The sequence below is a fragment of the Gouania willdenowi genome, chromosome 17 (genome assembly GCF_900634775.1).
Source record: "Gouania willdenowi chromosome 17, fGouWil2.1, whole genome shotgun sequence".
Classification (NCBI taxonomy): Eukaryota; Metazoa; Chordata; class Actinopteri; order Blenniiformes; family Gobiesocidae; genus Gouania; species Gouania willdenowi.
The window spans coordinates 36,353,773-36,369,331 of record NC_041060.1 but is presented as its reverse complement, the minus strand read 5'-3'; positions in this window follow the sequence as shown (position 1 = coordinate 36,369,331).

Sequence of the window (15,559 nt, the reverse complement as noted above, 5' to 3'; positions counted from 1 at the left end):
CGGGGTCCCCCCGGAAGAGCTGGAGGAAGTGGCCGAGGAGAGGGAAGTCTGGGCCTCCCTACTGAGGATGCTGCCCCCGCGACCCGGAAACTGCTAAGCGGGATTAGATGGATGGATGGATGGAATTAACACTTGCCAGCAGAAACATGTGAAATTGTCGTTGGTGGTCTCGATTTGCAACGTGCCTACCCAACCCTAGTGGTCATAGCACGACACTGCTGAAGAGGATGGTACAACTGCAGCATTGCCACTGGAGGACTCCACCCACACAACACATATCAAAGCAGGAGTCAAAGAGCAGAACTTCAAAGGACGATATCAAAGAGCAAAACTTTAAAGGAAAAGGTCAAAGAGCAGAACTTCAAAGGAAGAGATAAAAGAGCATTACTTCAAAGGAAGATATCAAAGAACAAAACATTAAATGAAGAGGTCAAAGAGCAGAACTTCAAAGAAAGAGATCAATGAGCGGAACTTCAAAGGAAGAGATCAGAGAGCAGAACATCAAAAAACGAGATCAAAGAGCACAGACCGAGTGTGAGGTGGCCTAAAGCTGCAGAAAGGAGAGAGTGGGAAACAGTTATTGGGACGCAAGCGCAGACTTGATCACACTATAGCTGGCCACCTTTGATGAGGGTGTCTAGTGGTAAACAGGCAGAAACACCCCCTATTTAAAAAAAACCACTACTGACGATGTTTCCTTCCCATATCTGAGACACAGGTCCCATGCCACTCTCACATGGTAAACCTCATGTTGACTACCATCTTAAGGCACAGAAGATGGTTTATGATTACGTCTCATGTTTCATGATTGTTGGACGAACAAAATGTCAAGTGATACAAGTGAGGCCTGTAGCCTATACTATATATATATATAATATATATATATATATATATATATATATATATATATATATATATATATATATGTATATATATATATAGATACATACAATATATAGAATAAAGTCTTACTGTGCATGTACACGCACACAACAGTAGGATAATCTTTCCATGGAAATGATGCTGCAGGGCCCCCGTAAACCCTTAGACCTCCCAGCAAAGCGTGGGCTGTTTGGTAGCGGGGCGGGGGGTGGTGGTGGTTTGGAGGGGGGGTAGATGTGAAGGAGCCTCGGAGCTCCCGCAAGCTGCTCTGTGAATTTTCCCAGACTCATTTGCATTCATAAGGAGCCCACTCCTTGTCACACACTGTTTTCTTTTTCAGGGCTGCCTCCGAAGGATCCAGCGTGACTCTCCCGGTGGTTGGAGTGCTTAGGAAGGATCTGACAATGAAGACAAGACGGATGAATCCGCGTGTCAGACGCACGACGCGTCAACAATGACAGATGGAGGAGAGCTGTCCCTCTGTCGGCCTGGAATGAATGAATCAGAGGTTCCCCTCCCATAATTACAAACGCACACCGACCGCGTTATTTGACAGCTCTGTGTGTGTGTGTGTGTGTGTGTGTCGCTGACCAGGTGACAGCTTGATTCAATTTGACGTGGGCGTGAGCTTTTCAGCCACTTTAATCAGTGCACACCTGTCACAATAAGGTGAGAGAACGCATCAGCCAATGGAGCGTCTGCTTGAGCACGCACACACACACACACACACACACACACACACACACACACACACACACACACACACACACACACACACACACACCTGAGGCAGTCACACAGGAGTGTGCACGTGGTGTTCTCCATAACAGATTGTTCTTCTTCTTCTTCTACCATCATTATTAATGTCTACTAGTGCTGGGTTTAAATTTACTAGTGCACTAGTACACCTGACTAGTGAAACAAAAGGTGACACTAGTTAGCATCATATGCTAATAAGGGGGTGGGGGAAGTACATTCAGGCTTCCCATAAGCCTTAGAGAATATTCCAACCAATCAGAAAGCTGGATTAGGTTATAATAAATCCTCCTTCAATTACATTAAGTCTACTAGTACTACTAGTGAACATTTGGCCTTTACTAGTACTACTAGTGAATATATGGCTTTTACTAGTACTACGAGTGAACATTTGGCCTATACTAGGACTACTAGTGAACATTTGGCCTTTACTAGTACTACTAGTGAATATATGGCTTTTACTAGTACTACGAGTGAACATTTGGCCTATACTAGGACTACTAGTGAATCTATGGCCTTTACTAGTGCTACTAGTACATATATGGCCTTTACTAGTGCTACTAGTACATATATGGCCTTTACTAGTACTACTAGTACATATATGGCCTATACTAGTACTACTAGTGAATCTATGGCCTTTACTAGTACTACTAGTAAACATATGGCCTTTACTAGTGCTACTAGTACATATATGGCCTTTACTAGTACTACTAGTGAACATATGGCCTTTCCTGTGCTACTAGTACATATATGGCCTTTACTAGTGCTACTAGTACATATATGGCCTTTACTAGTACTACTAGTGAACATATGGCCTTTACTAGTGCTACTAGTACATATAGGGCCTTTACTAGTACTACTAGTAAATATATAGCCTTTACTAGTACTACTAGTAAATATATGGCCTATACTAGTGCTACTAGTAAATATATGGCATTTACTTGTACTACTAGTAAATTAATGGCCTTTACTAGTGCTATCAGTACATATATGGCCTTTACTAGTACTACTAGTGAACATTTGGCCTTTACTAGTACTACTAGTAAATATTCGGCCTTTAAAAGTACTACTAGTGAACATATGGCCTTTACTAGTGCGACTAGTGAATCTATGGCCTTTAAAAGTACTAATAGTGAATATATGGCCTTGACTAGTACCACTGGTGAATCTTTGGCTTTTAGTAGTACTACTAGTGAATCTATGGCCTTTAATAATACTACTAGTGAATCTATGGCTTTTAGTTGTACTACTAGAGAATCTATGGCCTTGACTAATACTACTAGTGAATCTATGGCTTTTAGTAGTACTACTAGTGAATCTATGGCCTTTAATAGTACTACTAGTGAATCTATGGCCTTTACTAGTTATACTAGTGAATCTATGGCCTTTACTAGTACTACTAGTAAACATATGGCCTTTACTAGTGCTACTAGTACATATATGGCCTTTACTAGTACTACTAGTGCACTTATGCCCTTTACTAGTGCTACTAGTACATATATGGCCTTTACTAGTGCTACTAGTACATATATGGCCTTTACTAGTACTACTAGTGAACATATGGCCTTTACTAGTGCTACTAGTACATATATAGCTTTTACTAGTGCTACTAGTACATATATGGCCTTTACTAGTACTACTAGTGAACATATGGCCTTTACTAGTGCTACTAGTACATACAGGGCCTTTACTAGTACTACTAGTAAATATATGGCCTTTACTAGTACTACTAGTAAATATATGGCCTATACTAGTGCTACTAGTAAATATATGGCATTTACTTGTACTACTAGTAAATTAATGGCCTTTACTAGTGCTATCAGTACATATATGGCCTTTACTAGTACTACTAGTCAACATTTGGCCTTTACAAGTTCTACTAGTGAATATATGGCCTTTACTAGTGCTACTAGTACATATATGGCCTTTACTAGTACTACTAGTAAATATTTGGCCTTTAAAAGTACTACTAGTGAACATATGGCCTTTACTAGTGCGACTAGTGAATCTATGGCCTTTAAAAGTACTAATAGTGAATCTATGGCCTTGACTAGTACTACTAGTGAATCTATGGCTTTTAGTTGTACTACTAGAGAATCTATGGCCTTGACTAGTACTACTAGTGAATCTATGGCTTTTAGTAGTACTACTAGTGAATCTATGGCCTTTAATAGTACTACTAGTGAATATATGGCCTTTACTAGTTATTCTAGTGAATCTATGGCCTTTAAAAGTACTAACAGTGAATCTATGGCCTTGACTAGTACTACTAGTGAATCTATGGCTTTTAGTAGCACTACTAGTGAATCTATGGCCTTTACTAGTTATACTAGTGAATCTATGGCCTTTAAAAGTACTAATAGTGAATATATGGCCTTGACTAGTACTACTAGTGAATCTATGGCCTTTAATAGTACTACTAGTGAATCTATGGCCTTTACTAGTTATACTAGTGAATCTCTGGCCTTTACTAGTTATACTAGTAAATATATGGCCTTTACTAGTACAACTAGTGAATCTATGGCCTTTACTAGTACTACTAGTGAATCTATGGCCTTTACTAGTTATACTAGTGAATCTATGGCCTTTACTAGTTCTACTAGTAAATATATGGCCTTTACTAGTACTACTAGTGAATCTATGGCCTTTTCTAGCACTACTCGTAAATTAATGGCCTTTCCTAGTGCTACAAGTAAATATATGGCCTTTACTAGTACTACTAGTAAATATATGGCCTTTACTAGTTATACTAGTGAATATATGGTCTTTACTAGTACAACAAGTGAATATATGGCTTTTAATAGTACTACTAGTAAATATATGGCCTTTACTGGTACTACTAGTGAATATATGGCCTTTAAAAGTACTAATAGTGAATCTATGGCCTTGACTAGTACTACTAGTGAATCTATGGCTTTTAGTAGTACAACGAGTGAATCTATGGCCTTTCCTAGTGCTACTAGTAAATATATGGCCTTTACTAGTATTACTAGTGAATCAATGGCCTTTTCTAGCACAACTAGTGAATCTATGGCCTTTCCTAGTACTACTAGTAAATATATGGCCTTTACTAGTACTACTAGTGAATCTATGGCCTTTTCTAGCACTACTCGTAAATTTATGGCCTTTCCTAGTGCTACAAGTAAATATATGGCCTTTACTAGTACTACTAGTAAATATATGGCCTTTACTGGTACTAATAGTGAATCTATGGCCTTTACTAGTACTACTAGTGAATCTATGGCTTTTAGTAGTACAACGAGTGAATCTATGGCCTTTCCTAGTGCTACTAGTAAATATATGGCCTTTACTAGTATTACTAGTGAATCAATGGCCTTTTCTAGCACAACTAGTGAATCTATGGCCTTTCCTAGTACTACTAGTAAATATATGGCCTTTACTAGTACTACTAGTGAATCTATGGCCTTTTCTAGCACTACTCGTAAATTTATGGCCTTTCCTAGTGCTACAAGTAAATATATGGCCTTTACTAGTACTACTAGTAAATATATGGCCTTTACTGGTACTACTAGTGAATATATGGCCTTTAAAAGTACTAATAGTGAATCTATGGCCTTTACTAGTACTACTAGTGAATCTATGGCTTTTAGTAGTACAACGAGTGAATCTATGGCCTTTCCTAGTGCTACTAGTAAATATATGGCCTTTCCTCGTATTACTAGTGAATCAATGGCCTTTTCTAGCACAACTAGTGAATCTATGGCCTTTCCTAGTACTACTAGTAAATATATGGCCTTTACTAGTACTACTAGTGAATCTATGGCCTTTTCTAGCACTACTCGTAAATTTATGGCCTTTCCTAGTGCTACAAGTAAATATATGGCCTTTACTAGTACTACAAGTAAATATATGGCCTTTACTAGTTATACTAGTGAATATATGGTCTTTACTAGTACAACAAGTGAATATATGGCCTTTAATAGTACTACTAGTGAATCTATGGCCTTTACTAGTACTACTAGTGAATATATATTATTTAAAAGTACTAATAGTGAATCTATGGCTTTTAATAGTACTACTAGTAAATATATGGCCTTTACTAGTTCTACTAATAAATATATGGCCTTTACTAGTACTACTAGTGAATCTATGGCCTTTTCTAGCACTACTCGTAAATTAATGGCCTTTCCTAGTGCTACAAGTAAATATATGGCCTTTACTAGTACTACTAGTAAATATATGGACTTTACTAATTATACTAGTGAATATATGGTCTTTACTAGTACAACAAGTGAATATATGGCCTTTAATAGTACTACTAGTGAATCTATGGCCTTTACTTGTACTACTAGTGAATATATTGCCTTTAAAAGTACTAATAGTGAATCTATGGCCTTGACTAGTACTACTAGTGAATCTATAGCTTTTAATTTTACTACTAGTAAATATATGGCCTTTACTAGTACTATTAGTAAATATATGGCCTTTACTAGTACTACTAGTGAATCTATGGTCTTTCCTAGTGCTACTAGTAAATATATGGCCTTTACTAGTACTACTAGTGAATCAATGGCCTTTACTAGTACTAATAGTGAATCTATGGCCTTTACTAGTACTACTAGTAAATATATGGCCTTTACTAGTACTACTAGTGAATCTATGGCCCTTACTAGTACTACTAGTGAATCTATGGCCTTTACTAGTGCTACTAGTAAATACTGTATATGGCCTTTACTAGTGCTACTAGTAAATATATGGCCTTTACTAGTACTACTAGTAAATATATGGCCTTTACTAATACAACTAGTGAATCTATGGCCTTTACTAGTACTACTAGCAAATATATGGCCTTTACTAGTACTACTAGTGAATCTATGGTCTTTACTAGCACTACTAGTAAATCTATGGCCTTTCCTAGTGCTACTAGTAAATACATGGCTTTTACTAGTACTACTAGTGAATCTATGTCCTTTACTAGTACTACTAGTAAATATATGGCCTTTCCTAGTGCTACTAGTGAGTCTTTGGTCTTTACGAGTACTACTATTGAATCTATGGCCTTTACTAGTACTTCTAGTGAATTTATGACCTTTAATAGTACTACTAGTAAATATATGGCCTTTACTAGTGCTACTAGTAAATATATGGGTTTTACTAGTACTACTAGTAAATCTATGGCCTTTAATAGTACTACTAGTGAATCTATGGCCTTTACTAGTACTACTAGTAAATATATGGCCTTTACTAGTTCTACTAGTAAATATATTGCCTTTACTAGTACAACTAGTGAATCTATGGCCTTTACTAGTACTACTAGTAAATATATGGCCTTTACTAGTACTACTAGTGAATCTATGGCCTTTTCTAGCACTACTCGTAAATTTATGGCCTTTCCTAGTGCTACAAGTAAATATATGACCTTTACTAGTACTACTAGTAAATATATGGCCTTTACTAGTACAACAAGTGAATATATGGCCTTTAATAGTACTACTAGTGAATCTATGGCCTCTACTAGTACTACTAGTGAATATATGGCCTTTAAAAGTACTAATAGTGAATCTATGGCCTTGACTTGTACTACTAGTAAATATATGGCCTTTACTAGTACTACTAGTGAATCTATGGCCTTTACTAGTGCTACTAGTAAATATATGGCCTTTACTAGTGCTACTAGTAAATATATGGGTTTTACTAGTACTACTAGTGAATCTATGGCCTTTAATAGTACTACTAGTAAATATATGGCCTTTACTAGTACTACTAGTAAATATATGGCCTTTACTAGTACTACTAGTGAATCTATGGCCTTTACTAGTGCTACTAGTAAATATATGGCCTTTACTAGTGCTACTAGTAAATATATGGGTTTTACTAGTACTACTAGTGAATCTATGGCCTTTACTAGTACTACTAGTAAATCTATTGCCTTTACTAGTACTACTAGTAAATATATGGCCTTTACTAGTTCTACTAGTAAATATATGGCCTTTACTAGTACAACTAGTGAATCTATGGCCTTTACTAGTACTACTAGTAAATATATGGCCCCTACTAGTACTACTAGTGAATCAATGGCCTTTACTAGTACTACTAGTGAATCTATGGCCCTTACTAGTACTACTAGTGAATCTATGGCTTTTACTAGTGCTACTAGTAAATATATGGCCTTTACTAGTGCTACTAGTAAATATATGGCCTTTACTAGTACTACTAGCAAATATATGGCCTTTACTAGTACTACTAGTGAATCTATGGCCTTTACTAGTGCTACTAGTAAATATATGGGTTTTACTAGTACTTCTAGTGAATCTATGGCCCTTACTAGTACTATTAGTGAATCTATGGCCTTTACTAGTATTACTAGTAAATATATGGGTTTTACTAGTACTTCTAGTGAATCTATGGCCCTTACTAGTACTACTAGTGAATCTTTGGTCTTTACTATTATTACTAGTAAATATATGGCCTTTACTAGTGCTACTAGTGAATCTACGGCCCTTACTAGTACTACTAGTGAATCTATGGCCTTTACTAGTATTACTAGTAAATATATGGGTTTTACTAGTACTTCTAGTGAATCTATGGCCCTTACTAGTACTACTAGTGAATCTTTGGTCTTTACTAGTATTACTAGTAAATATATGGCCTTTACTAGTGCTACTAGTGAATATATGGCCTTTACTAGTACTACTAGTGAATTTATGGTATTTACTTGTGCTACTAGTGAATATATGGTCTTGACTAGTACTACTAGTGAATCTATTGCCTTTACTAGTACTACTAGTGAATAAATGGCCTTTATTAGTACTAATCGTGAATTTGTGGTCTTTACTAGTACTACTAGTGAATCTGTGTCCTTTACTAGTGCTACTAGTAAGTTTATGGCCATTAGTAGTACTATTAAATAAAAAACAGTATTATTAGTAAAGTTTTTGTGCACTAGAGCGCAAGTGAAGCTTTGAGCAAAATGATCTACTAGCAGACAATTTAGTGTCACTAGTAGTACTAGTTATCAGTAGCGGCGCTAGGTCTTTGATTGTAAGCAGGGTCAGCAAAAATAACAGCTGTGACTTTTCTGTGACTGTGTTGTTGTGTTCAAGGCAACTCTGAACTCTGCCTTTTCTCATTTTAAATTTCTGGGAAATAACAATAAAGGCAATAAAGTTTGTGTAATTAATAATGCATCAATTTTATATAGCGTTTTATTATAGACAGTCAAAGTCGCTTTACAGAATTGAGGGATTATTCTTTCACTCCACACTTAGTGGTGGTAAGCTACTATTGTAACCACAGCTGCCCTTGGGCAGACTGACGGAAGCGAGGCTGCCAAAGTGTGCCATAGGCCCCTCCCACCACAACCAACACTCACTCACACACTACATTCATACTAGACAATGTGGGTGAAGTGCCTTGCCCAAAGACACAATGACAGATACCACAGCAGTGACTGTTCCCCACTGTGACCCCTGGAATTCTCAGTGGTCTCCATCATCTACTGACCAGGACCAGACCTGCTTATCTTCAAAGATCTAACCAGATCAGCCAATCACAGGCTGAGATGGTCACAAATAAACTAAGCTATGATTATTCTGAATAGCATTTTTATATTAGCCCAACAAAGCAACGCTTTGATTCATGCAAGAATTTAAAAACACGACAGGGTTCAAGTAAAAAGAATGAAAATAAAATCATTTTAAATGCATTTTAAAATAATAAAACAGGAACATAAATAAAGCCTGCACTACTGTGTTCCACAACAGTTGTAAGTAATTTGTGAATATAGTGAATATTGTTTATTATTTCCTAAAGATTAAAGCATTAAAATGCTTTTAATCAGTGGTTTATCACCAACATGTGGTTCTGTACGAGGCCATCGTTGTTTTGAGACATCAGAGAAATTATTCAGAAGAAGTTTGATTTTACCGTGAAGAATCGACGACTACAAGTAGCGACTTACTGCAGATAAAATAGCAGAGATTAATAATGGGACATTTCTGCTAAAACAGATTTGAATGAACCAGTAAACCTGATAAGATGCTATTATTGTCACATGGAATAAAAAGCTTTGGGGCGCTCGTCGTGTTTTCAGAGAAGAAGAAAAAGAAGTGGATCCCTCGAAGCTCCACCAACGTAGAGCGAGATAAAAAGGAGAACATCTGGTGAGTGGAGCACGGTGCCAGGAGGAGACAAAGCCATGTGTCTGACACACACACACACGCATACACACACACACCATTCTGCCTCAAAACTTGCAAACCAGCATAAAATCCATCCTCCCACCTCCTCTCTCTCTCTCTCTCTCTCTCTCTCTCACCGTGCCAGGCCTCGTGCACGTCAGGGTGGCAGCAGCGTGCACGTGGACGAGGAAGAGGAAGTGATTGGAGTATTCATGGTTGGATGTGCACCAGAGAATAATTGGAGCTGCGTTAGCGTGCGTTAGCGTGCGTTAGCGTGCGTTAGCGTGCGTTAGCGTGCAGTTTTTTCTGGTATCTGTACTTTTCTTGAGTATTAATTTTTTGATGACTTTTAACTTTAACTCCTTACTTTTTTAAACAAATATCTAGACTTTCTACTCCTTACATTTTAAAAATTAGCTAGTTACTTATAAAAATGTTTTATCTATAATAAGTGCTAAGATGTTCAAAGGGAACATGCTATATGTTATATTATTGAAGGGACATTTGTTTGACTTATTATTTAAGTATATTTGGTAACATGTACTTTTTAACTTTTACTCAAGTAAGGAAGCAACTTCCATACTTTTACTCTAACCAGAGTCATTTTTTTTATTGAAGTATCTATACTTTTACTTGAGCATTGAAGACGAGTATTTTTGCCACCTCTGGTTTCATCAAACAAACTGGACATGATCAGCTGTGATCGGAGCAGCTTGGATTACAGATAAATGTTCCCTAAGCTGCTTTAAAGGTTAAACAACACTGGGGGGCGGATTCACTAAGATCTGAAATAAAGGGTGATAAACCAATAAAGATGATCTACTGACCATCATCCAGCAGGTCTGACCTCAAGCAGCGCTCGTCACACACTCATATGTGAACATTGTGCTGTCACTGTGTAAATTATGCAGCTGATCAGTTGATTCTGGTGTGACATCAACGTGACACGTGACTTTTAGGGTCAAAACATGTAGAGAAAGACACAGGAGCTCATTGAAACAGTGCGTCCGGAGCGACATCCATGGATCCCCGTGAACAGCGACTCTTTCCACACGCCACTGGTGTCCAGCTGTTTCTCTCCCTCACGCACACTTTACTCGGCATTTTCTCATTCAGTTGCTGTTAATATTAACTATTGTTTTATTTCAATTATTTTATTATAATAGAAAGGTTAACTGGAGCATTTTTTCCATCTGTGTTTTATGTCAACATTTACAGCAGCTGATCTCTGCGTGTGTGTTTGCACCTGATTGTGGGTGGTACTATTTTCACCACAAACAGTCAGTGGTTTGATGAATTGCATTGTGTCCACTACATTTATTTATTTGCATGTCTTCCACCCATTTTTTGTACCCCTCATGAGATCTGCCTACTTTACATATTATAATTATTATTATTATTATTACATATTCATTAGAGGGAAACGCACTAAATGGATTGTGGGCACATTAAGACGCACTGACACATGCAGTCCTGATTTCCTGGAGTTTGTACCCCTCATTAACGTGTGGAGTGACATTTGCACATGTTTTATTACCCCTAAACCTTTAGTGAATCTGCCCAAAACTGTAGTGACTTCATTCATAAGGTGTACAATCACATATTGAGATTTTTTAAAAAGGACACTTGGGCCGACCATCAAAGTACTCCATGTTCTCTTGATTGCAACAGCAAAATACAATGTAGTAGATAAATAAGTTGTTAATGTCCATAAGGTTTAAAGATCATTTCTCTCTTTAAAACAATCTAAAATGAGTGGTGACTGTAATGGTAGAAGTATATGCACATTATAATTCTGAGCTTATAGATGCTTATATACACCATGTATATTTCTCTGTGTTTATGGTGTTTTTCTATAATAAATGTATGCTGGTATTGTATGATTGATACTTCTTCTTTTCCACTAGAGAACTCTTCATCTGTACCTTTCTGTTCAGGCCAATATTCTGGAATAAAATCCACAAACTTTTGGTCCATTTTTGACTTTTATCAGACATATAGTGGATGCTCAAAGATTTCATAACACGACTCATGTCAATCACCTTTATTATTCATTATAACAACATTTCTTCCTAGAAACTAAAACTATAACAAAAAAATGCTTTCAGAAACATACACTTCAATAAATAACTGTGACCTTAACTTCCTATAGGATACGTTTCTATGATTCTCCATTTTTTAAATAAATCCACCAGTATTTGGTCTCTTTCAGTGATGACTTCATTAAAACAAAGTGGCATCTTTAATGATTCCATCATGTGTGAGTAAAATGACCATAAATGGTAAATATACTTGATTATATAGCGTTTTACTGAAGTATTCTCTATGTCACTTCCTTCACTCACAATCTTTACAACAGAGCAACTGGGACATGATGTAAAATCACCATATGATGTTTGTTAAATATCTTAATGGTACACATTTAAATATGTGACTGTTTTGAATTGTTTATAATAAAAAAGACAAAAAGGAAAAACCACAGCAAGATGATACAAACAAAAACAAATAAAAACACAATACACAACATCGACAATCAAAAACCAAACAGAAATTAAGATAAAAACCAAAATAAATTGGAAAATATTATTTTCTAATTCTTTTTAAACAACAGGCTTTCAGTCTTTTAAATAGTCCTCGTGTTTCACACATTCAGTGAAAGAAAGGATCAGGTCAGTGAAAGGATTGGGTAGTGACAGACATGTCTGGGTAAAGGTGGACGTATGGTCAACCCTATTCATCCAGTATGTTTGGCTAACGCTAACACTACAGCAGGATGTGCATCGAGCCAGGCTGAGCCATGAAATATTGAAGAAATGTCTGCTGGAAGCATGAATTCAAAGAGCGCCCTCGTCTACGAATGAATATTTAATTTCACAAAGTTGAGTGTCCCTGAAAGGCACCGTTACAGAAGCCTGATGTCAGCGTGCACAGCGTGCACGTTTAGCACAAAGCTAGGCTGAAATGATCAGAGCCACCCATGCATGACGTCGTCTGATGGGCTCAGCAGCACATTAGTGTGTGTGTGTGTGTGTGTGTGTGTGTGTGTGTGTGTGTGTGTGTGTGTGTGTGTGTCCAAATGATGCTAATGAGAAATCTGAGGACTTGCAGCGACACAGGTTTTAATTTATCTTCTCACTCGTTCATGAAAAGAAAAATGAGCATGAAACGTTAGAGACGTTAGAGACGTTATGTGAGATACGTTAGAGACTTTAGAGACGTTAGAGATGTTACGTTAGATACGTTAGATACGGTAGAGAAGTTAGAGACTTTAGAGATGTTACGTTAGATACGTTAGAAATGTTATGTGAGATACGTTAGAGACTTTAGAGACGTTAGAGATGTTACGTTAGATACGTTAGATACGGTAGAGAAGTTAGAGACTTTAGAGATGTTAGAGATGTTAGAAATGTTACGTTTGATACGTTAGAAATGTTTTACGTTATTGTTTATGTTACATATATACTGTACATATATATATATACACAATATATGATATAATATAGTTAAAAACCCAGCTCTGAATATATATATATATATATATATCCAGTATATGATATAAACTCAGCTCTGAGCTGACTCCTGAAGGCGTTTTCTCTGGAAACGGTTAAAGCCATAAAGCTCAGCCCTGACCTCCGTGGCCTCCTAGGTATCCCTCTGCACACTATACTTATTCCCACCAAACTGACAAAGTGTTTTTAATCTTTTCTTTCCTTCTCTCCAGGAGATTGGGGAAACAAAAATCGATGTGTGCTGGCAGGCCATCTCACAGGGCGCTGAGTTACAGGCCTGAGTCTTTGCCTTGGACGTAGGATGGAGGAGAGACCTTGGGAGGGTGGGGGGTCAGCTATTTACTGCCCCCACAGACAGGTGAGCAGCTATGTAGTCCCCCCCTCCCCTCCCCCCAGCTCCAAATGGGAAATGATTCATTAGCGATGGGTGATTTAGAAGGTGGCAGTGAGCGTGGGCCGATCAATGAGCCCAGGCCCATCTGTCAATAAGTGATTTCTGCCTGTAATTAGCTGATGTGGACCAGTGCTCGTGAATATCGCCTGGAAACTGACAGCCTGCTTGTTTCTGTCATCACTGAGGGAGGGGCCGACTGCGATCAATAACGCTCCAAAGCTCAGAGGCCTGAAGCAGATTCATAAAGACGTCCACACAAACCTGAAACTCTTTGATGTAATAAAGGTCACGTTCAATAAGTCAAACTAATCATGGCTTATACATCATATACAGCAGGGTTTCTCAAATGGGGGTACGCGTACCCCAAGGGCAGACATAGGCAACTGGTGGCCCGGGGACCACATGTGGGCTTCGGTCACCAAAACAAATCTCCTAGAAATGTATTTCAAGAAGTTGGAAGGAATATAAAATTGAATACACACAATAACTCCCAAATCAGACAAATTAACAGTGAAATGCACAAAGTACAGAAAAAATACAGAAAATAACGACACCAAAACTAAAACACGTCACAGAACAGCTCCAAAGATACACAAACTGTCAATAAAATTACACCAAATGAAAATATAGAAAACAACAACAGTGAGCCCAAAAACACACAAATCAACAACATAAATGCAGAAAAAGACACAAAATAACAACAGAAACACACACACACACACACACACACACACACTGACTAAAAACTAACAAAACATCAAAACCACAGACAAAGACAAAAAAGACGCCCCAAGGTTGAAAAACACTGATTTCGTGGCTCCTGAATAGATTTATTTCTACAGTTTTTTTTTTAATCATTTCGTCATATCACGCCTTTTATTTATTCATGTAGTGCCATCGCGTACCCCTAGGGGTACACGTACTAGATAAAACCTGGATAAAAAGAGAAACACACAGAAATGTGTTTTTTCCCTTTGAATGAGCAGCAGACTTTTATTTTGAATTCTCTCTGAGTCATTGACAGTTTCTGAACTTTTGGATTGAAAAGAAAGAAATATGTGTTGATGCCTCTGTTATATTTCTGTAATGTTTCTACTACAGGAGACGCTGCTTTGCTGTGTGTGTGTGTGTGTGTGTGTGTGTGTGTGTTCCCTTCATTCAGTGCTGATCATCAGTGGTGTGAGTATCTCAGGCACAGTTTAGAAACATCTGGCAGAAAGAGACGATTCAGAGCATGAAAATGATCCTGATAATTGTCACCAAATGTTTGAATTGCTTTGTTTTGTTCAGCAACAGATTATTACAGGCTTGTTGTGAACATCAGGCAGTTTTTAACAGAGCTTTTATGAACTCCATCCAATAATGAACAGATCACTGTCTGCATTTCTTCATCAAAAGCACTAAATGATCAGAAAAAACAGAAGCTTCTCTTTCTCTTTGTGTTCATCGTCAACATTCTTCCTTTTTTTTTTATAAGGACTGACATTCCTGTGATGGACAGTACATGTGATTTATGAAGGATGGAGACCAGTGTCCTGTTCTAAGAAGAACCAGTCACTGTGTTCACACTGAGGGTCTTAACCATTTCTCATTAGTGAAGGCTATAAAAGCAGAAATAATTAAACTAATGTATAGACATCAACTGCAGCATGTTTGGTGATAATAATAAACATTAGACCAAAGATATATGTTTTTGTAAACTAAAGTTCAGGCTAAAGCCCACTTTGCCATAACTGTGCCAAAGTTTTCCACAAGTTTGGAAACAAGTGTGTTACTGTAATATGTCAGTCATTGATTCAAACCATTGTTAGTCTTATGTTTGACCACTAGGTGTTAAATAAACATTTATCCATGTTTCTGCTGTGTCATGCGTAATG